Raw genomic sequence first — 21,986 nt, 5'->3', positions numbered from 1 at the left:
AGGTAAGCGAGAGCAGCTTCAGAATAATGTCTTTTCTAACAATTTTTCCATTGATAGTAAAGCCCTTATCCACAAAATGATTTCTCTGTAGTTTTATTAAATGGGGGACATCAGCAAAAAGCACAATCCTGTCTCCGTCGTGTAAAAACCTGCAATAGAAAAAAAAGAACACAATTTAAAGTATATCATAATTTAAATAATTGTTTAGTGAATGTACCAAGGTTTTTCACTTTAATTTCAAGATCATTATATAAGCCTCTGTTTAATCCCCCAAATCGCTTACAATGGCAACAATATTGTAACCGCACTTTTTAACCCTTGACAAAATGCTAAACAGTACTTCCTTCGTCATTTTGCAGTCATATTCGAAGAATACAGGCTGTTTACATTTACTTATCAAACCTAAAAGAACAAAGTACATTAGAATAACTGACTTCAAGTAAATTAATGAGTTTAATTACCTCTTATCATTGCAACCTGAACGTAGTTAACAGGAGGTAATGTCGAATCAGTTGATCTGTTACGATAGTAACTCTTTCTGATCTTCATTTCATCAAAACTGAGTACACAAATTTTTTGCGCTTGTGTTAGCTCAGTTGTTGCCTTCAACAGTTTCATCACCGGCTCTATGACACCTGGAGCTATGTCAATTTTCCTCGACCACCATTGCAGAGTGCGCACACCTGGTAGAGGGAAGTTGTTTCTCCGTAAAAGTTTGTACGCTTTCGGGCTCGTTGAATATAGCGTGATCGACTTAGCTATGTCTTCTTCTTTCCAATTCCGCCGTTTATTTCCATCCCTTAATTTTTCAATCTATGTATGTGTAATGAATTTTAATATATTTTGCAATATACTTTTTAGAATTTGGGCACTTACCTGGCAGTTGGTGAAAATGCAGTTTTTGCTCTAAATTATTTCTGTGGAATTCCGAGGTTTTAATGGAAATCCTAAGGCGTTTAATTTCTGCTGACTGCTCGTTTTTGCACTTATTCAAAGTTCTAACACTATTCAGCCTTTGTCTAAAAAGAATAAGAAATACACATACTTATGTAAGAAAAAGATACTTCATCAATATCAATTAGGACTAACATTTCTGTTTCCAAATGCAGTATTTTCTCGTCTTTCTCCTTGATGACCTCCTCTCCTGCAGTTTGAGGTGCCTATCCAACCTCGTCTTCTCGGGACTCCATCCTTTTCTGCCGTTCATTAGCCTCTGCAGGAGCAGTGGTTAACGTGGGAAAAGCGCTAGGTAACAACTTAGTTGGATTCCGCGAACTTAAACCTGCAAGAGTGTTTGGTTATAAAGGTAAAATTATTGTATTGAAAATGCTATAATTACCCATTTCAAACTGCAAGTTTCTTTCGAAGGCTTCTGGCGCGAAGTGCACTTCACAAATGCATGCATTTCTAACATTAATTTTGTCCGTGCGACGACAAAAATGAATCCATTGTTTTACCATTGTTTTATCTTTAGGGAAATGGAAAAATCTCCATTTCGTAGCACAATTTTTACCATTATTATTATTGCACCCAAACACTGCGCAACGAATTTTAAAAAATATAAAATTTAACAATTAATACAACACTTGAAAACACAATTCGAATTCACTTTCAAAAGCGCGGGCGAATAATAAGTCAACCGTGGCGTCAGCAAGAACAGCTGACTGAAAGCAAACAAGCGCATTGCGTAATCTCTTTCTCTATCATTCTTGCATCTACATTATATAGAGTTTTTTGGTGTTATTATTATTTTAATTAATTATATTAAGTTGTAATTAGAGCAATGAGCTTTTTTCAACAATTGCCTTATAAATTAAGCTTAAATTCCTCATTTAGAGAGAGTGGTTTGTGGTTTTTCATTTTCAAATTATTCAAAATACATTCATTGATTTTTTTTTTTAATATGTTGAATAATATTTATAATGTCAAACAACAAATAAATATAATTACACTATTTATATTAGGGTGCTTCAAAATTTTTTTTTGATTTTTTTTTTCAACTCTTACCCCCTCAAATGTTAGTGATTAACAAACAAAAAATCCTCCCTCAAACCAGGCGCTGTAGCTTAACTCTAAGTCGCTATTTTATTAGCTTCCCATACATTTAACATAGGAATTTTCGTTTTTTCATTCAAACTAAAATTTAACCTACTAATTTTCGTTTCTCAAAAATAACCATCACATATTCAGAGAGTTCACTTTTCAAACTTTAAAAATTTCTGCGATAAAGTTCGATTATCTCAATTTGACGACTAAACATAGTAATTTGAAATTTTTTCAATAAAAATAAAAAAAGTTTCTAAGAATAATAATTTTGTTGCGGAATTTTTAAAGTTTGAAAATCCAACTTTATGAATGTGTGATGGTTATTTTTGAGAAACGAAATTGCCTTTTATCAATCGGTTTACCTCTGCGGATTCCGATTCTTTAAATGTTAGCGATTTCGTTTTGTTCTTCTATTGACATTCCCCTCGATGATGATCTAGAAATACCTGTTGACAGTTATAACATTGAAATCGTAGATAATTTCGCCTATTTTGGAACAAGTATCAACACCACCAACAACGTCAGCCTCGAAATCCAACGCAGAATAGCTCTTGCCATGAGCTGTACGAGATATACGATGACATTGACATAGTTTAGCGAATTGAAAGACATCGGCTACGCTGGCTAGGTCATGTTGTCCGAAAGGACGAAAACACTCTAGCTCTGAAAGTATTCGACGCTGTACCTGCCGCGGGAAGCAGAGGAAAAGGAAAACCTCCACTGGAGGACCTGGCTAAGAATTTCCAATTGGCGCCACGTAGCTAAAAGAAGAAACGACTCGCGGTGTTGTTAACTCGGTTATAATCGCGTAAGCGGTGTCTACGCCAGTAAAGAAGAAGAAGGGAGATAGTGAAAAATATTTTGTTTTCCTCCTCATGGTATACAATATCTTTATTTGCTATGCTGTTATAAGCAACTTAAGAACTTTCCGTTTTCAATATTTTCAATGCAATACTTGCGAGGGCACTCTCGAATAAGAGAAATACAGGGGTCTAACCGAGAATCTGAATGCCAAGCTAATCCGACTACTTGTAAGAAGCTTCCGAATGTGTAGGAAAACTGAAGGTGGTGGAGCATAAACACGCTGGTAAAAGGTGAAGAGAATGAAGATGTCGGCATAGAAGATATGATGGCGACTTCGCATGTCATTCCAAATGCGGAGAAGATACCTACTGAGCATTCTGAGGGAGCTGAAATCATAAAATTACAGCGTGATTAACAAGGTGGACAAAAATGTATACTCCCACAATGACCTCAGTCTTTCTACAGATGTAAAGGAAGTCAAGGATGAGCCTATATAGAAAGCAGGTATTGGTGGTGGGCGCTGATGCCAACGCCCATTATATGATTTGGGGCAGCTTCGATTTCAATCAGAGAGATGAGCCTCTACTTAACTTTATCTTACAAACTAATCTAGCAAAAATCTCCAGATAGAGCTGCAATGTTAGAGAACTGATTCTAAGCACATCACGCTCATAAAAAAGCGACTTCACTTATACTGGTTGTTAAGTCTCAAAGGCATTGAGATACTAGAAGACATTGCGAAGTGTGTGTGTACGAATGCCATCCGAAAACTCATGTACACAAATCGAACCGTTTGTCTTCAAATCAGCGATAGACAACAACTTTGAATCACTAGCGAAAATTTTTAAAATGCGCACATGATCAAAGCTCATACATTTTTTGCCACACTTGATTAAAATCAATTCAGCAGAAAATTTGCTGTAATCGGAGCTTATCCGCAGTCTCACATTCGTTCAATTCAAAAAATCGTCGCAACGCTATGAACTGACATGATACGATTTCAACCGAAGTCAGCCATACCGGTTACTGGATCGTGATTGCCGAAGAACAGATTGTTCATGCTGAATTGATTTTATTGTGTTTTTGGCACGAGTGTTTGTTCTGACTTAATCATACTCGTTGCAGGTCTCTGCTTTACACTTATCTTTATTTCTGATTTATACAACTTAACAGTTATAACTCGATATTCGTGTTTACAACTTATGCAGCTCGTTAAGAACATCCGGAATTAGTATGTATCACTATAAAATGGGACGATGGCCTATGTAGTCAGTTCCCTTTCCTACTCTGTCTGTAAATTTATTTACAGGTCATACTTAACCAAAAAATAAATAAGAAAAGTGCTGCATGGTCTGTTCTGACTTAAAATTTGGAAATATTTGGGACGAATCGTCTATGATAAGTGCACAGCGCAATGAAACTGCGCAACTCATGTAAATTTATAGGAGTAGGCTAATGTTTTACTGCCCCTATCTTTTCATGTAAATTTATAGGAGTAGGCTAATCTTTTAATGCCCCTATATTTTCATTAGTTGTGCAAATGCCCTCCTTTGTCACTTTAAGTCCTAAGTAGCTTACATACTTTTTGAAAAGGGAACACTTCTTCGGGCTCCGATTTAAACCAGCACTAACTATCGGTTGAAAAACCTTTTCCAAGTTCTTAGGATTTTCATCGAAACTTTTACCCAACGCGATGATGTCGTCTGGGTTAACCAAAAAGATCTTCCAGTGTAATCCTTTTAATACCTGGCCTAAAAGTCTCTCAAAGGTAGTAGGTGCATCATATAACCAAAAGGGCATTGCGGTAAATTGATATAGGCCATCTCCGCAAAATTCCGATTTCTTTGGCGCCGCGATCTGAAGGTACCTTCGGAAAAAGGAAATCCTCCTGATTAAAAAATATATAGGTACCGCAAACGCTTATTTTACGAGATATTCGACTTTAAAATTCAAAAATTTCCAAAATTCGAACATTTCAACAAGCTATTTTACTACATTTAACACACTTTACGCACATTTTTCACTTAAAATTAATTCATTTAAACATTTGAACAAATTCACATTTACCCTTTTTGCAGGCTTTTAAAGTAAGAAATCTATATTATAAAAATTTCTTTTTACACTCGTAGTGGACATCATTAATGTTCTAACAATTTTGAGGAAATGGGGCGCTGTCATATGATAATAATCAAATATGAGCAATTTGCTGAATTTGCTAATACAAAAAATGACTATAGATTATATTTCAAATTAAAATGAGTATAAACACTATATGGATATTTTTTATTTAAATTTAGAAAGAAATAAGTAATATTATAAAATAATAAAATACCGGGTATTACACACACGGAAGTACAAATAAACAAAATGCTGTCGATTAAAAATCTTTCATATTTGGTTTTTATGACGTGGCGACGCTCGTTTTCATCATAACTGTAAACACTCTTACCTTTTCAGCTATGAGTGTGCTAAGTGATTTTTAATTTTTAAATTTAGCTAAAAAAAACAAAATAAAAGTGAAATGTGAGCTCATTTCAATATTGAAATTTTCTTTTTGTGCCTTATAACGAGTCCAGCATATGGTGTGGCTTACAACTTCACGTTTTGCTGAAGAAATTCTTCGAGGAGCCTGGCGGATTGGTATTCCATCACCTATGTTAATAAAATGTTTCACAACTTTGGCTCTTCCTGATTAGGAATCGTCTTTATCAAAAATGATTGAGTATCTCAGAAGGAGTTGTTCAGTCTGAGCTTAATGGTCTGTCTCTAGTTCCATTGCTTCAGCTCCGTTTTCAGTTGGGTAATCTTCAAATCACTAAACTTTGCCATTTTCGAATAATTATCTCCTTGGGAATTTATTTGACATTTATACATCTGACTCTAATTTTATTAAATAAAAGTCAAATTTAATGGTTATGGACTTATATTTATTTCTTACTCAAACAACTTAACGCTTATTACTCGTAATTCTGGAAAGTTATTGTCGATTCTATGTTGCTCTAGCATTCGTGTTCGCCACAATATCAAAATAAATATTTTCCGACAAATCCTGAAAGTTTCTTTAATTTATCTTTAACGGTTTATTTAAAAATAATCTTTAAAGTAAAAGTACCTAAAACTTTCATTAAAACAAATATTAAGGCTAAAATTTAAATTTTCAAAGCTCGTAATATAAAAAATATACATATGTATATGGACTTCACTTTTATGATTAAATTAATAATGGGTGATCCGCTTAACGGAATCATGCTCAGGTCTGCAAAATAAGATTCATCATATTGAACGCCCACTGAATTTTGATTTTAATTAATTTAATTATAAAATTTGAAGAGCGTAGGTAAGTTTCTAATATTTTATTAATATTTATTTAATTAGAATCTTTTCGAAAAAAGAAAAATTGAATAATAATAAGACAAAGCATTAAATATATTATTGAAATTTCACAATTTGACATATGCTATAGATTTGTGTGCGTCTCAGTGTGAAACACAACGCGCTATATCGAAGATGGATAAGAAAGAATAAACGCAACAAAAAGGCTTATGTATTACAGAGTGCAGCTAGTAATCTCAATAAGAATATGCGATTGGACTCCGTGTTATTTGAAAATTAGGTGTAAGTGAAAAATATGTGCAAAGTGTTATTAACAGTACAATTATTACTGATTGTGGGTTGATATACCTTTCTACTAATGAATTCTACTAAAATAATATTTTTTTCTTTATTATACTTACCCGATTGTCGTTTGATAAATGTTTTGAGCGCTATTCCAACATCATTTAATTAACGTTGAAGGACAAGGCATCGCTGGGTCAGTGTCATGGATAATATGATACGAGACTCTTTGATTCGAGAAAGAGCTGTCAAAACCCCCATTTTTTATAACATTTGCCAATGATGTCACTGCTGAAAAATATTAGATTGGGTATTTAATAAATTATACGAAACACTAATTGAAACACATTGAAAATGCATACATATATAAATGCTAAAATGCAAAATCATTAATTAATTTACATAAACATTTATTTTATCACAAAATGTTCGCACAGTTCAATGAAATTTCATTTCACACTAATTTCGTCAAGTAATTATAGCGGTTTACTTCTGGTATCCCGCCTTTTCTGAAATCAGCTGATCGAAATTCCCTGATCTCCTTCGCTGTCAAATAATCAGGGAACGCGTTTGAGAGAAAAATGAGAGCCAATGCGAGAATCGCGTATCATATTATCCATGTCAGTGTTTAACACAGTGGTCGGCATTTCTTAGCACAATTGTGCAAACCAGGAATAAGGGGATGTTAAACTTATTCCAGTGTGAGAGCGCCTCAAAATAAGCGTTTTTTATAACATTTTCCATTACGGCCAAATCGAACAAAATAAGAATTTTTGGGCATTTTAAATTAAAATACCCAACATTTATTACGATTGCAAATTATTATATATTGGACTTTTAATATATGGCGAAACTACTTAATTCCTTTTTTATGATTTTATGGTATAATAAAACAACTGACTTTCGATCTTTCAATACTTAATAAGGTGAATTAAGCCTGTTAGTCTCAATTAATAAATGTTTTTAATCATTTGTAATAAAAAATTAAGTCTATTATGCATCAAATTACAAATTGTTTCATGAAATATATTAAAATTTCGCATTTTCTTTGATTTTCATTGTTTTAAATTTTTATTAGCTATCTCGAACGGCGGCAACAAATTCCTCCGTTCACATATATTTTTGGTATAATTTCAATCTGGCCGTTCCAGTCATTCCAATTGCAAAACGTCAAAACCTACCCAATCCAATCAACTGTCAAAGTTCGGTAGGTGAGCGGCTCTCACATTTCCAGTGACAGGAGAGTTGGGGTTCTCTTTATCTCTGCAGTCTGCAAAACCAAATATGCCCTGCGAGAAATATTTTATGATTCTAAATGCCTTTGGTGCCATGCAATGCCTTTTATATTCCAAGTATTTTAAAGATAATAGGGAATATATCCTTAAAATACATTTTTGGGCATTTATCAACCCAATATCCAACATTTAGTACGAATAAAAATTGCTAAATATTGGTTATTTATTATATGGAGGAACTATTTAAATCTTTTTAAAGAATATTAGAACAACTGACTTTTGTCCTTTCAATACCCAATAATAGTATTTAAGCTTGTTAGCTCTCAATCATTAAATGTTTTTAATCATTTTCCATTGAAAATAAAACTATGATGCTTCAAATTACAAAACGTTTCATCAAATATCTTTAAATTTCACAAATTTATTTCATTTTCATTGTTTTACATTTTTTATAAGTGGTCTTGAACAATGCAACAAATCCCTCCGTTTACACATTTTTTTGGTAAGATTTCAATCTGGCCATCGCTCGTTTCCAATTGATAAACGTCAAAACCTACTGAACTCGATTAGCTGTTAAAGTTTAGTAGGTTTTGACGTTTAGCAATTGCTCTCTCACTTCCAGTGAGAGAGGAGTTAAACATCTCTATATCTCTGGACTGAACGATAGAACGTAAGCGTACGTGTGAAGTTAGTTTGCACCAGAGATAAAGAGATGTTTAACTCCTCTCTCACTGGAAGTGAGAGAGCAATTGCTAAACGTCAAAACCACCTAAACTTTGACAGTTGATCGAGTTCAGGAGGTTTTGACGTTTAGCAATTGGAAACGAGCGGTGGCCAGATTGAAATCTTACCAAAAAAAAAAAAAATACGGAGGGATTTGTTGCATCGTTCAAGACCTCTTATCAAAAATGCAAAACAATGAAAATTAAATAAATTTGTGAAATTTAAAGGTATTTGATGAAATGTTTTGTAATTTGAAGCATCATAGTATATATGTACATATAGTACATACATACATACATTCAAAAATCATATCATTTAACACTCTTTTTCGCGGCCTCTTCTCACTGCAAAAGTATATACATACATACATATGTATGTATATGCGGCGCAGTTATACAATTACGAATATACTTACTAACAAGTGAATTTACGAAAATCACCGTCGGTTAATTCTCTTTTCGTCGTTTCTTCGTACCGCGAACAAACATACATATATGCGTATATATATATATACACTCAGTCCTTTTTTTACGCGATTTTCGGTTCTGCCACTAATCGCGTAAAAAAAAAATCGCGTTAAAATGGTTACTTTTCCAATATTAACTGACAAATTGGATCCGAATATATAAAATATCGCGTATAACAAAATATTCGCGCAAAAAAATATTCAAAAACAATACAATAAGTTTCAAATTTCAGACTTATGATTTATTCATTCATAACAAAATAAAAAATAAAAAGCATATAGTATAAAAGAGAAGAAAATGGAAAATAGGTAGATTTATTGAAAAAACCGTTGAATGCTGTTTAATCACAGTCATTGTCCGTAGTTTAAATTATTTTTATCCGCTTATTTTGATGGCCGGCACTGATATCATTAGAATTTGTATCAGAATCAATAGTAAGAACTGTGGAATGATGTTCTGATTTACTTAGCGTCTCCGACTGAGTTTGCACCATAAATTCAGTTAATTTTGTTTGAATGCTTCTTTTTGGACCCAATAAATTCCGATGTAGTTCTTTATATCTTAACATGCAGACACTCAATTCTTTTTTGAAAAATTCGTGCACGTTCGGCATCAGTATCATTTGCTACAAAATAATTTTCCAATTCTGCTGCAAGTTTAAGACCAAACAAAAAATCGAAAAAAAGCAATCGCGTTAAAGTGAGAAATTCGCGTAAAATAAAGGAATTTGCGCTGCAAAAATAACCGCGTTAAAGTGAAATAGCGTAAAAAGAGGTCGCGTAAAAAAAGGACTGAGTGTATATATACTATATACAGATACACGGTCGCATACACATATATACAAAATCTTCTAAAAAATATACCCTATCGGCATCGGGTACAACTTAAAATCAGCAATAAATATAAAATATAACGTTTATAACATACTAACATATTTGTACATAAGTGTAGTGTCACATATGTAGATACGCTCACTACTTCAAAGACCACATTGGCATATATTCTGCGATACCCCTTGGGTTTTGGCCAACAAAACCAAGCAGGATTGCGTATAAAATATACTCAAAGTCCACATTGGCATAGTTCCCGCAATACCCCTTGATTTTTGGAACAACAAAAACAAGCAGGATTGTGTAAAAAACAAAAGCGTAATACATATGTACATACATGCATATGTACAAAGTGCAGTGATCTCTAATACGAGCGCTCATTAGCACATAATAAATAAAATATCCACCTATAGGTATACCCTATAGGACATTTGGATTCATACAAAATATATAAAACAAATATATATAGAAAAATTAAAAATATATAAAGGTTTCCGGTCAACAATAAATAATTAAATCAAATTTAAGCGATATTCTGCATACGCGTAATATTTTACTTGAAAACTCTTATTTCCTTAAAAGAGTTCACGTCTAAAATTTCGTTCAAAACTCATATTAACTTAAAAGAGTTCGCGATTACACACACTATCAAATACGTAAAGCTTCTCGTCATATCAAGTTCATTCAAAACTCTTATTTACTTAAGAGTTCTCGTCTAATCATATACATAAATATACATATATAAACGAAAACATTATTTGATTCTCGACTTATCAAAAACCCATCGGTCGTATTGATTTTTTTTTTTTTGAGACTCTTGTATACAAAGAGTCTTTTATTCAACATTTAATATACGAAATATTTTCAAAACATCTACAAGTCTAGTTTTCACTAAGACGTTTTAATTTGTTATATACATCTTTTAAATGAGCTCAGACTCAAAGGAATCTAAAACAACTCAGTTGCTAAAAGTTCCAAAAATGATTACAGATGAAAAAAGTCCGTGTACACCGGCTGAACGCTCAAAGCAAGGTGCTACAAAACTAAAGAGGGGTAAAGATATTACTTATACAAAATTCATTGCTGAGAGTGACAGTTTGATACGATACTGCACTCGATTTTCATCTTCACCGATTCAAGACAATTCTGAATCGGTCTTAGAAATCAAAAAAGATAATTTAGACAATTTCTGGACACGTCTCCAAGCGGCATATGACGCAATCGTAGAATCTGACGACTCAGATCTACTGGAAAATTTTAAATCCTCGGCATACACCAAGTATGAACACTGCCTAGACCAGTTCGAAGACACAAAGGCAATGATTTCTGATCAACTAAAGCTATTAAGAGCAATTGCACCTACTCCACAACCGAGAGTAGAGCTGCCACAAAGACAAGCCAAGAGGCAAGTTCAGGCATTCACCTTAAAGTGCCAGTATGCGACACAGATATATTTCATGGTGGTTATGAACAGTGGCACCTTCCGGGACATGTTTACAGCTGTGTGCATAAACCATCCTAAATTATCACAAGCGCAGAAATTGTATCACCTCAGATACAAAACCAAAGGTCAGGCAGGCGTAATAGTCAAACAGTTCGCTCTCAATGACGAAAATTTCAATTTTGCTTGGGAAGCTCTTAAAGCACGTTACGAAAACGAGAGAATATTAGTCGACAAGCAAGTAACGATACTAATGAATTTACCAAAAATTCAGAAAGAAACCAGCGAAGAATTCATAAAGCTTCAATCCACGGTTTCAAATTGCTTGTCGGTTTTATCGACACAGAATATTCCCACAGATAATTGGGACCCCATTCTGGTAAATATATGCACAGCTGCATTACCAGAAAAATCGTTACTTTTGTGGGAACAATCGCTCTCATCGCGAAGAAAGTGCCCAACGTGGCAGCAAATGAGAGAATTTCTTACTACCCAATATGAAATTGCAGAAAGGGTAGATAAAAAACTAGTCAGAACGAAAAACGTTCAAAACGACCTCAACAGAAGCTTCAATAGACCCCAAGCAAGTAGGCACAATAATTTAAATAGAAGTTTTTTTTAAAAATCAATCATTCACTTCTGAACAATATAAGCAAACGTCATGCGAACTTTGTAGAGGAGGTCACAAACTAAAATCATGCGAAAAATTCAAAAAAAATGATTGTTAGCGATCGAAACAATTTCGTAAGAACGAAAAAATTATGTACAAACTGTCTGTCACATGCGCATACGCTTAAAGATTGCGAAAGCAAATTTAATTGCGTTTACTGCCATAAAAGACATCATTCAATGTTACATATAACAAATTTTTCCAGCTCACCCCCAAACAGCGCAATCGTAAAAAGAGCAACAGGATTAGTTGCAACAACAAATTCTGAAAACTGCCAAGAAGCACCATGCTGCTCGAAGGCGTTAAAAACCCAATCGCTACATAGCGAAAATCACAGTAGGATCTCCATCGAACACCGAGGAGAACTGTTTAAACTCAGAGCCTTAATAGACCAAGGATCACAGCGATCATTTATAGCGTCTAGGGCACAAAACAGGCTACAGTTACCAACAAAACTGGCCAACTTTGAAATCACGGGAATGGGCGGAAGAGTTGTTCAAAACTCAAATAAAATCTGCCCCATTACCCTCTTTTCCCCCAAAGCGGATAAGCGCATACAAGCAGAAGCTATTGTCTTACCGCAATTAACCAACATGCTACCAAGCTATCATATAAATAGCATGCATTGGCAAAAGGTTTCACACCTAAAGCTAGCAGACCCAAACTGCAACACCCCCGCTCAAATAGATCTACTATTAGGCAGCGATCTCATACCACAAATTATTCTGGAAGGTATTGAGAAAATTACCAAAACACTTCTGGCGCAAAATACCATTTTCGGATGGGTCCTAAGCGGACTAGTTGCGGAACCAGTTACAACATTAACAACTCAAGTTGAGGAAGTCTCAAACGAGTACCTCAATTCACAATTGAAAAAATTTTGGGAATTAGAAGAACTCCCCCCCATATCAGTCACAACCCCTGAAGATCAGTATTGTGAGGATTTTTACAAAGCCACAACTACTAGATCAGAAAACGGTCGGTACGTCGTACGACTACCACTTAAGCAACAATTTCCTAACACACTCGCCTTAGGTCACCCTCGCACCTCTGCAATACAGCAGTTTCTAAGTATGGAAAGAAACTTACTTAAAAAAGGTGAACTCAAATCAGAGTATGATGGTGTGTTAGAAGAATACCTCCATTGAGATCACATGGAGGAAGTAACCCCAGGGGAGAAAATCGTCAACGGCAAATACTACTCCTTTTATCTGCCACATCACGCAGTAGTGAAGCCAGACAAAAAGACAACAAAAGTAAGAGTTGTTTTTAATGCCTCGAAAACCACCAGTTCAGGGAATTCCCTAAATGATATCCTATTTACGGGACCCATACTGCAACCAGATTTAATGCTTTTGATTTTAAATTGGCGTATATTCAAATACGTATTCAATGGGGACGTTGAAAAAATGTATCGGCAAATAGTCGTACATAAAGACGACCGAGATTTTCAACGTATTATGTTCCGAAGATCCCCCACCAGTCCTTTACGCGACTTCAAACTAAAAACAGTTACATTTGGCGTTAACTGTGCAGATAATAAAAGCCCTCAATTCCGCAGGGATTCCATTAAAAAAAGATTACGGCAAATCACCCAAATATAATCAAAAATATTCCAAACGAAAATTTGTTGGACACTAATTTCCTTATATTCGAAAAGGAAAGCACAACAAAAACATTAGGCATCCAATGGAATCATACACGACAGAGTCCATATCCGCATTATCAGCCATAACGAAAAGACGGATTTTATCCTCGGTGGCAAAACTTTTCGACCCCGCAGGATGGCTTACGCCAATTATGATCCAAGCGAAAATCTTAATACAAGAACTATGGCTAGATGGAACCGACTGGGGCGAACAAGTGAAACCTCTTCGCTTAGAAAAATGGTCCCAGTTCGCAAACAATCTGAAAGATATTTCTCAGATACAAATTCCACGATGGGTAAACTACTCCCCCGAACACAAAGTCGAATTACATGGCTTTTGTGACGCCTCAGAAAAGGCATACTGCGCTACTATCTATGTGCGCACGCAAAGTGACACCACGACCACCAGCCATTTATTAGTAGCAAAAGCAAAGGTGGCACCTTTGAAAACTATAAGTCTCCCACGACTTGAGTTATGTGGCGCACTACTACTGTCAAAATTAGTAGCCATGGTGCAAATGCATTTAAATATGACAAAATGCAAACTATATATGTGGTCCGATTCAGAATTTGTACTAGCCTGGTTGGAAAACCACCACATGGTGGAAGACGTATATTTCTAACCGAACGTCTCAAATACTTGACCTAGTGGGATCAGCCACTTGGCGTCACGTAGCCAGTGCTGACAATCCCGCCGACCTAGGTACAAGTGGGTGCAAGCCACTGCACCGTGCCACCACCACTCTCTGGTGGAATGGCCCCCGACATTATCGCACCAGAAGGTCGAAAAATCGCCACCTTTCACACATTATTGGATGATACCGACATCCTTGAACGATTTTCATCGTTTCCAAGAGCTCTCAGAGTAGTTGCTTATATGTTCAAATTTATAGAACAACTCAAAAGTAAAGTTAAGGGATCACATAATTTCCCATGCAACACAGTGACGCACCTAGAGTTACAAAAGGCAAAGGTCGCACTAATAACATATACACAAGCGCGCTATTTCAGCCGCGATATATCATCACTAAGAGAATCGAAGCCGATTGATAAAAGGAGCTCACTCTTAGTCCTAAACCCATTTCTGGACACGAAAGGTCTGCTTCGTGCCAATGGTGGGCTCGCTAATTCGAGCCTAACATACAACGAACGCCATCCCATAATAATCCCAGAGAGGTCACCATTTGCCACACTGTTCCTCTACTACATCCACATCTTAATGCTACACGCCGAACATCGTCTCATGCAACAGATGGTACGCCAGGAGTATTATATCCCCCGTCTTAAGCCGCAAATCAAGAAGTGCATCTTCACGTGCAAGATTTGCACTATGCACAAGCAGAAGATGCGAACGCAGATTATGGCAACACTTCCACCGGAACGCTGCAATTTCGCTCTGCCTTTCACCATAACAGGTGTTGATTTTGCTGGGCCTTTCCAGGTAAAGGCGTCTATGTTAAGGTCTCCCACTCTCATGAAAGGCTATGTGGCTGTCTTTGTATGTTTCACGACAAAGGCAGTACATCTTGAGCTATGTAGTAATCTGACGACGGAGGCTTTTCTCGCGGCATTTGCTCGCTTCGTCGCTCAACGAGCCACAGAAAGGCAATTTGTGGATTTTTTAAACCAAGTGTCATCCGACATCGTACAAAAGTACGCCCCACAAGGTATCAATTGGCAATTTATACCCCCAAGCGCTCCTCATATGGGCGGTTTATGGGAATCAGCTGTAAAAAGCTTCAAGACCCATTTCAAACGGATAGCTGGAAATTATAAATTCAATTACGAAGAGTTCACGACGTTATTAAATCGAATTGAAGCCGTTCTCAATTCACGGCCACTCACAGTACTATCGCAAGACCCCTCAGATCTCACCGCCTTAACTCCAGGGCATTTTCTAAAGGGAGCACCCATCCTGGCCATTCCTGAGCCAGGCGTGGAGTCGCTATCCCTATTAAATCGATGGGAACGAATTAAGATCCTCCATCATGATTTCAGCCGCCGATGGAAGAATGAATATATAAAGGATCTCCACAAAAGATACCGCTGGAAAACTCCTGAACAGGCGCCTAAACTTGGAGACTGTGTCCTCATCCACGATGATTGTCTACCCCCAACCGAGTGGCGGCTTGGCCGCATTGAAAAGCTCCATTATGGCTCCGACGGTCACATACGAGTCGTGGATCTCCGTACGCAAAACGGAACACTAACCCGACCGCTCGTGAAGCTATGCTTTCTGCCAACTTCCGATGATCGCGAATCCGAACACCTCATTAATAAACCGGTATTATCGCTACATAATAAACGAACCAAATGAAACCAATAAAACACGAGAAAGTACGCAACTAACAACCCGTTAAAAAATAACAACCGTCCGAAAATAACAAACCGTAAAGAAAACTAACAAAAAATGGCCGATCCATACGACGGCCCATTCATGCCACATATCGTGGCACGATTGCCAATATCTAATTGTATGACAGATTTCTAATTGACAATCTCATTTATACATAGATCACCATGGATGTAGAGACACGAGTCGCAACCACGCCAACAGCTCGGGCTACCAATGCGCCACGCACCGTGCCTACTCCAACGCCCCGAACTGTGGTGGCAACAACGCCGGCACCTGTACCGGCAACCGCGCCTGCAGCGGTCCTACCCTCCGCACCTCGTGGTGGCACGCGACCACCACCAAACCCATCACAGACTACGGAGACCCGTCGGATAAGGTGTCCCATCTGTCGACGCCCTCATCGTCTCCACCATTGTGGAATATTTAGGGGTATGCGGCCTTTGCAACGGCAGCAAGTTGCTCAGGCCCACGGGCATTGCATCAACTGCCTGTCGCACACTCATGCAACTACCGAGTGTGAGTCACGTGGGTTGTGCCAAATGTGCCACCGGCCGCACCACACGCTGCTACACCGCAGCTCGTCACGCGAGGTGAATCGGCCACTCATCCATCGCGGCCGCATACCCCGATTCCAACCCTCAGCTCGTGCCACACCCCAGCGGAGCGGAACATCACTGCGGCGTCGACAGCCTGGGTCATCATCTCGTCGAGCTACAGGTCTGAGCAGCGTTGTGGCAACGCTGCAAGAGCTGCAGCGCCTTTTAGGCTAAACAGTCGTTTAGGGGGGACGGGATGGCTAAATGAGCACCTGACCCCCCTCTTAATACAATAAAGCTACGCCCCACACATACACACCATACTCAACACGACTACACCATCTACATCATCCACACATCATACTCCACACATCTACACCATATTCTTCCCACACACACCAACTCATCATCATCTACACCACACCTTTCACACCACACACGAGGACACCAAACACAATCAACAAAAGGGACTGGCGGACGGCGCCAGCCTTCTTCTCGATCAATCCGTGCGCATATACGCATCAACAGCCAACTAGCTATACGGGTCAACGCAGTCGTCATTAAAACAACGGGTGAGTTTGCGGGTAATAACCAATTATTTACAGCTATTTCCTAATGTGACAAAACTTGCTAATGAATATATTTGAAAGCAATCCTATTGAAGTTTTTAATGGGTTACGAATTAAAGAAAGATTTTAAGAGATAATATTTATCGAATGAATAAAGACGTATTTGGGTGTTAAATTACGTTTATTACGTTTTGTAAATCTTCTTTAAGGGGAAGCCTGCTTTCGAAGCTTCAAAAAATTGATTTTTTTTTTACTTAAATCTCTTCAAAAATTATCTGAGAATATGTCCCTAAAGTTATAGATGGGAATTCGAAATTTTGTCGAAGCTAGAAGGGAAATAGTGACTGAGCGTCTGGCAGATACATATATGAGCGCTTGGGCAGAAAGCAAAAGGTTTGACTCGGTTTTTCATTTTTACGATTTTTCTTAATTGGCGGTCAAGATTGAAAAAAACTAAACGTATGGAATTGGGGCGAACTTTATTATTTTGGCATTAAATTATCTTCTATTTAAACTAAAAAAACTAAGAAAAGTTAAGTTTGAACATATGTTTAAACAACATAAAGTAAAATTTTTTTGGTCAAAAACCATATTTTATTCAAATTATAATAAATTTTAGAATTTTAAACTTTCTTTTAAAATTTTCCTAGTTCAACGTGATCATAAGTTAATAACAAATATGAATCTCTTTGACTTTTTTGTTTCCGATCGAAATTGCGACCTGCATACTGCCCGCCGTCAGACAAATGCACACGCGAGATACATCGGGCAATTGCTTCCCTAAGGAAGAATATCAAAGAATTCGTATCCAAAAAATTTTCGGGTGATGTTTAAATATATAACTATAAACCCTAGAAATTTCGCTTTAATCAATATTTCTTTCCCTCCCAAAAAAAACATCAAAAAAATGATTTTTTAAGCCTCTAAATCAGGCTCCTCCTCCCTTACATATCAGCATTTTTTTCCAAAACACAGTAATTAAAACATTTCGTGTTTTATTCTTATGTTTTTTCCTATAGAAATAAAGATAAATCAATTCGTAACAATAAAATAACTTGATTTCTTAACTTACATTTCAAATCTGTGTGCGACTATCCTCTTGTTTTGTTCCTGACAGCAAACCCGATAAAATTGGTTTCCGTGACACCCAAAACCAATACGAATTCTGTTTCGAATATCAAACCAATAATATCTGAATTCATGACACCTACTACGTTTTTTGATCGGTTTCAATTATGATTCCGACAACTATCACATTCCTCAACACCCCTGAATATTTTTGATATCAAAGCACATATGTAAGCAGAGATAAAGAGATCCCTAACTCTCCTGTCACTGGAAATGTGAAAGCCGCTCACCTTCCGAACTTTGACAGTTGACTGGATTGGGTAGGTTTTGACGTTTTGCAATTGGAATGACTGGAACGGCCAGATTGAAATTATACCAAAAATATATGTGAACGGAGGAATTTGTTGCCGCCGTTCGAGATAGCTAATAAAAATTTAAAACAATGAAAATCAAAGAAAATGCGAAATTTTAATATATTTCATGAAACAATTTGTAATTTGATGCATAATAGAATTAATTTTTTATTACAAATGATTAAAAACATTTATTAATTGAGACTAACAGGCTTAATTCACCTTATTAAGTATTGAAAGATCGAAAGTCAGTTGTTTTATTATACCATAAAATCATAAAAAAGGAATTAAGTAGTTTCGCCATATATTAAAAGTCCAATATATAATAATTTGCAATCGTAATAAATGTTGGGTATTTTAATTTAAAATGCCCAAAAATTCTTATTTTGTTCGATTTGGCCATAATGGAAAATGTTATAAAAAACGCTTATTTTGAGGCGCTCTCACACTGGAATAAGTTGGGCATCCCATTATTCCTGCTGATACTGAGATGCTCAGCTCTATTCAAGCGCAACTGTTAAGATTTCTCCTGCCGAGCTGGCAGTCGTGAAACTCCCTCATCTCGACCGAGTTAGCCAAAAACATTTTTACGTTCTCCGCGCCGTGAACCTTCTCTATGATAAACGTTCTCTGGGCCAACTTTACGATATTTCATTTTACGAAGGGGTTTGTCAAAAAAGTTTTGCGGTATTTTCGCTAGTTGGCGCTGAAAGCGCGTAGGTCTAGTTTTATTCGTCGCATCGGGTCATGCTATACCTTTTTGGAAAGCTCATTTCACTCGCTAACACGTGTTTGATTGATTGTTGTTTCTTTTAAGTCGTTCGTGAGTTATAGCGTCGCAAACATGGAGCAAAATAAAGAGAAAATACGGCATATTTTACAGTACTACTACGATAAAGGCAAAAATGCATCTCAAGCCGCCAATAAAATTTGTGCAGTTTATGGACCCGATACAGTTTCCATTTCCACCGCACAACGATGGTTTCAACGTTTTCGTTCTGGTGTAGAGGTGGTCGAAGATGCGCCACGCTCCGGAAGGCCTGTCATCGAAAATTGCGATAAAATCGCTGAATTGGTCGAAAGAGACCGGCATAGTAGCAGCCGTAGCATCGGTCAAGAGCTGGGCATGAGTCATCAAAAATTCATTTCAATTTCAATAAAAAAAAAACTTCAATAAAAATACCGCAAGACTTTTTTGACAACCCATTATTAAAATACACACGTTTTTATGGAAACAGTTATTTTGACAGCTGCACGACTACATGACTGCAGGCCGACAGTTGTCGGTCTCGCTAACTTCAATATATTTTTATATTTGCCAACGACAGTAGGACGACAGTAGGGTTGACAGTAGAGATATGAGGTAGAGTTGTGTTGCCGCTAATATGTAAAATGTAAAATTATTCAAAGCTCTATCAAACCTGACGTTATTTTACAAATAAAAGCATAAAATAGCTCTATTATATCATTTGTATTAACAATTGATAATTTAAAAGAAAAATATTTACCTATTTACTTATTTTTGGTATAAAAAATTTCACTTTGAACAAAATATTAAATACCATTGAAGTGAAAGGTATTAGTATGGCCACAACGAAATTGTGTACATACAAAATGGATAGCTGTGTTGTTTTGTGTACAGGCCGGCCATTGTTATTTCGCTGCCTTCTTACAAATGTTCATGTAGTAGGATTCACGACGCCATTTTCAGTTCACTGTCGTGCTGCCATGTCGTGTCGCGCCCAATGTGTTCAGCACTATACGCATAATGTTTGTAAATTTGTCCACAACTTTGTAGGTAATTATGTACACATATTGTTTCATGGGAAATATCCGTTGTCACGGGCAACCAATGGCCGAAGCTCACGCTTTGTCAAAAAGTGAATGTAATGCTATGTTCGGACCGACAACGAAAACATGTTTTCGTGGGAAAAACTGGTTTTCGCACGAAAACTTGTGTTTTCGTCCATGTAAAATATGTCAAACGAAAACCCAGTTTTCGCTGAAAACTACTTCAAAACTTACATTCCACTCATTATAATCGGTGCCTGCTCTAGTTTAATCGATGTTTTTGGAAGACATATTTTGCAGGTCCTAAATTGTCACTTGATATTCGTTTACATTCCATATATAAATACAGCTGTCGCTTGATATTCTCATAATAGGGGGATTCTCTTGCTCTTGCAAAACCTTGCCCTGTGCAGAAATTGCAGAATTTTCCTTTTGGTGCAACGGCACAACAACAAACACACGCAGAAAATTATTTGCAATGGCTGTAAAATATGTCAGACCAAAACCTATGTTTATTTTCGTGCCGTCATATATCACTAGATTCTGCAATGGGTACTCTCTTGGCCTTGCATATTTCGGTACAGGATTTTTGCATTTTGTGTCATCGTGCAATCTTGCAAGAGCAAGAGAATGCCGCTATTGATAGTTATCAGTGAAAACTCATCGAAAACACACATTGTCGGTCCGAACGACTTAGATTCCACAACATACAAATGTGTTTTCAAAATGTTTTCAATGTCGGTCCGAACATAGTATAACGAAGGACTGACAAAACGACAAAGCGTCACAACATTGTGTTGTGTGTAGAAAATCCGAGCTGTGCTGTCACTGCTTTCCTTTGCGATGGAACTGCTTCGTCTACAAAGCAGCATAAATATGTATGTTTATGCATGAGATTGCATACATATCGACGAAGATTTTTGTGAGCCGCGGAAAAATAATTTATATTTGTAAAATATTTTAAGTTGACAAGAGCTATGTTGCCGCTTTTGTCACTTATTTCTGTGCTTTTCGGGATTGACACTTTTCCCTTCTAGAAGATACATCAGAAATTGTTCAATATATGATTTTAGCTTTTATCATCGTCGCGAAAAGACGATTGTTGGCAAAGACATGTTGGGAGAGATGTGATGGTGTCTGGTTTTATAAGGTGTTTATATAAAGATCTTTGCTTGAGTGAGAATATATTCATTCTGATATTATTTTGGTATTTTCATTGCTTATATACTATTTTAGGAAACTATATTAAATAACTAAATATATGTATATATGTTTGTATGTTTTGTAGCATATTGTTTATGACTTGCGTCCCCATGAATTTTTATTCTTATTGGATGCGCATTGCAGGTGTTTATGTACATAAGTATGTACATATGTACATATGCATACATATCCGATAAGTAAACATGTTCAATGATATTTGAACATATTGCCGAGGGAAAGAAATGATTTTTTCAAATTATTGGACTCTATATGTTTTCATTATCATAAGTATTACAAATTTCTTAACTTTTTTTATTTAAGAAAACGAACATATTAATTTTTGAACAATATGCTTAGAGCCATTAAAAAGGAAGCGGAGAGGACGTTTTGCGAATAAGGAAGACGATAAAAGGCGAGATACTACTCGAAATGAAGATGGCCCAGATGAAGAACACGGGAGCATAAGAAAAGGAAATATGCAAGGTTTTAGACGACCAGGCGCTAATAAGAGCCAAAACCCACTAGGTATTAGTGGAGATCCGAGACCTGGACAAAATAACCACTAAAGAAGACTCGGTTGCAATACTGATCACAAATTGTGGACTCAAAACGTGGTCTCAAAACGGCTGCA

General features: G+C 36.6%; 1 long non-coding RNA gene across 1 annotated transcript; it reads left to right on the top strand.

Moving 5' to 3' along the window:
• Positions 1-706: 706 nt before the first annotated feature.
• On the top strand, positions 707-21,922 carry LOC120781702. Its single transcript, XR_005706137.1, has 3 exons — positions 707-1,049; positions 1,110-1,306; positions 21,713-21,922. It is a non-coding gene; the product is annotated as an uncharacterized LOC120781702 (long non-coding RNA).
• The last annotated feature ends 64 nt before the right edge of the window (positions 21,923-21,986 follow it).

This window comes from Bactrocera tryoni, unplaced genomic scaffold (assembly GCF_016617805.1).
Source record: "Bactrocera tryoni isolate S06 unplaced genomic scaffold, CSIRO_BtryS06_freeze2 scaffold_7, whole genome shotgun sequence".
Classification (NCBI taxonomy): domain Eukaryota; kingdom Metazoa; phylum Arthropoda; class Insecta; order Diptera; family Tephritidae; genus Bactrocera; species Bactrocera tryoni.
This window is presented reverse-complemented; position numbering and strand designations above follow the sequence as displayed.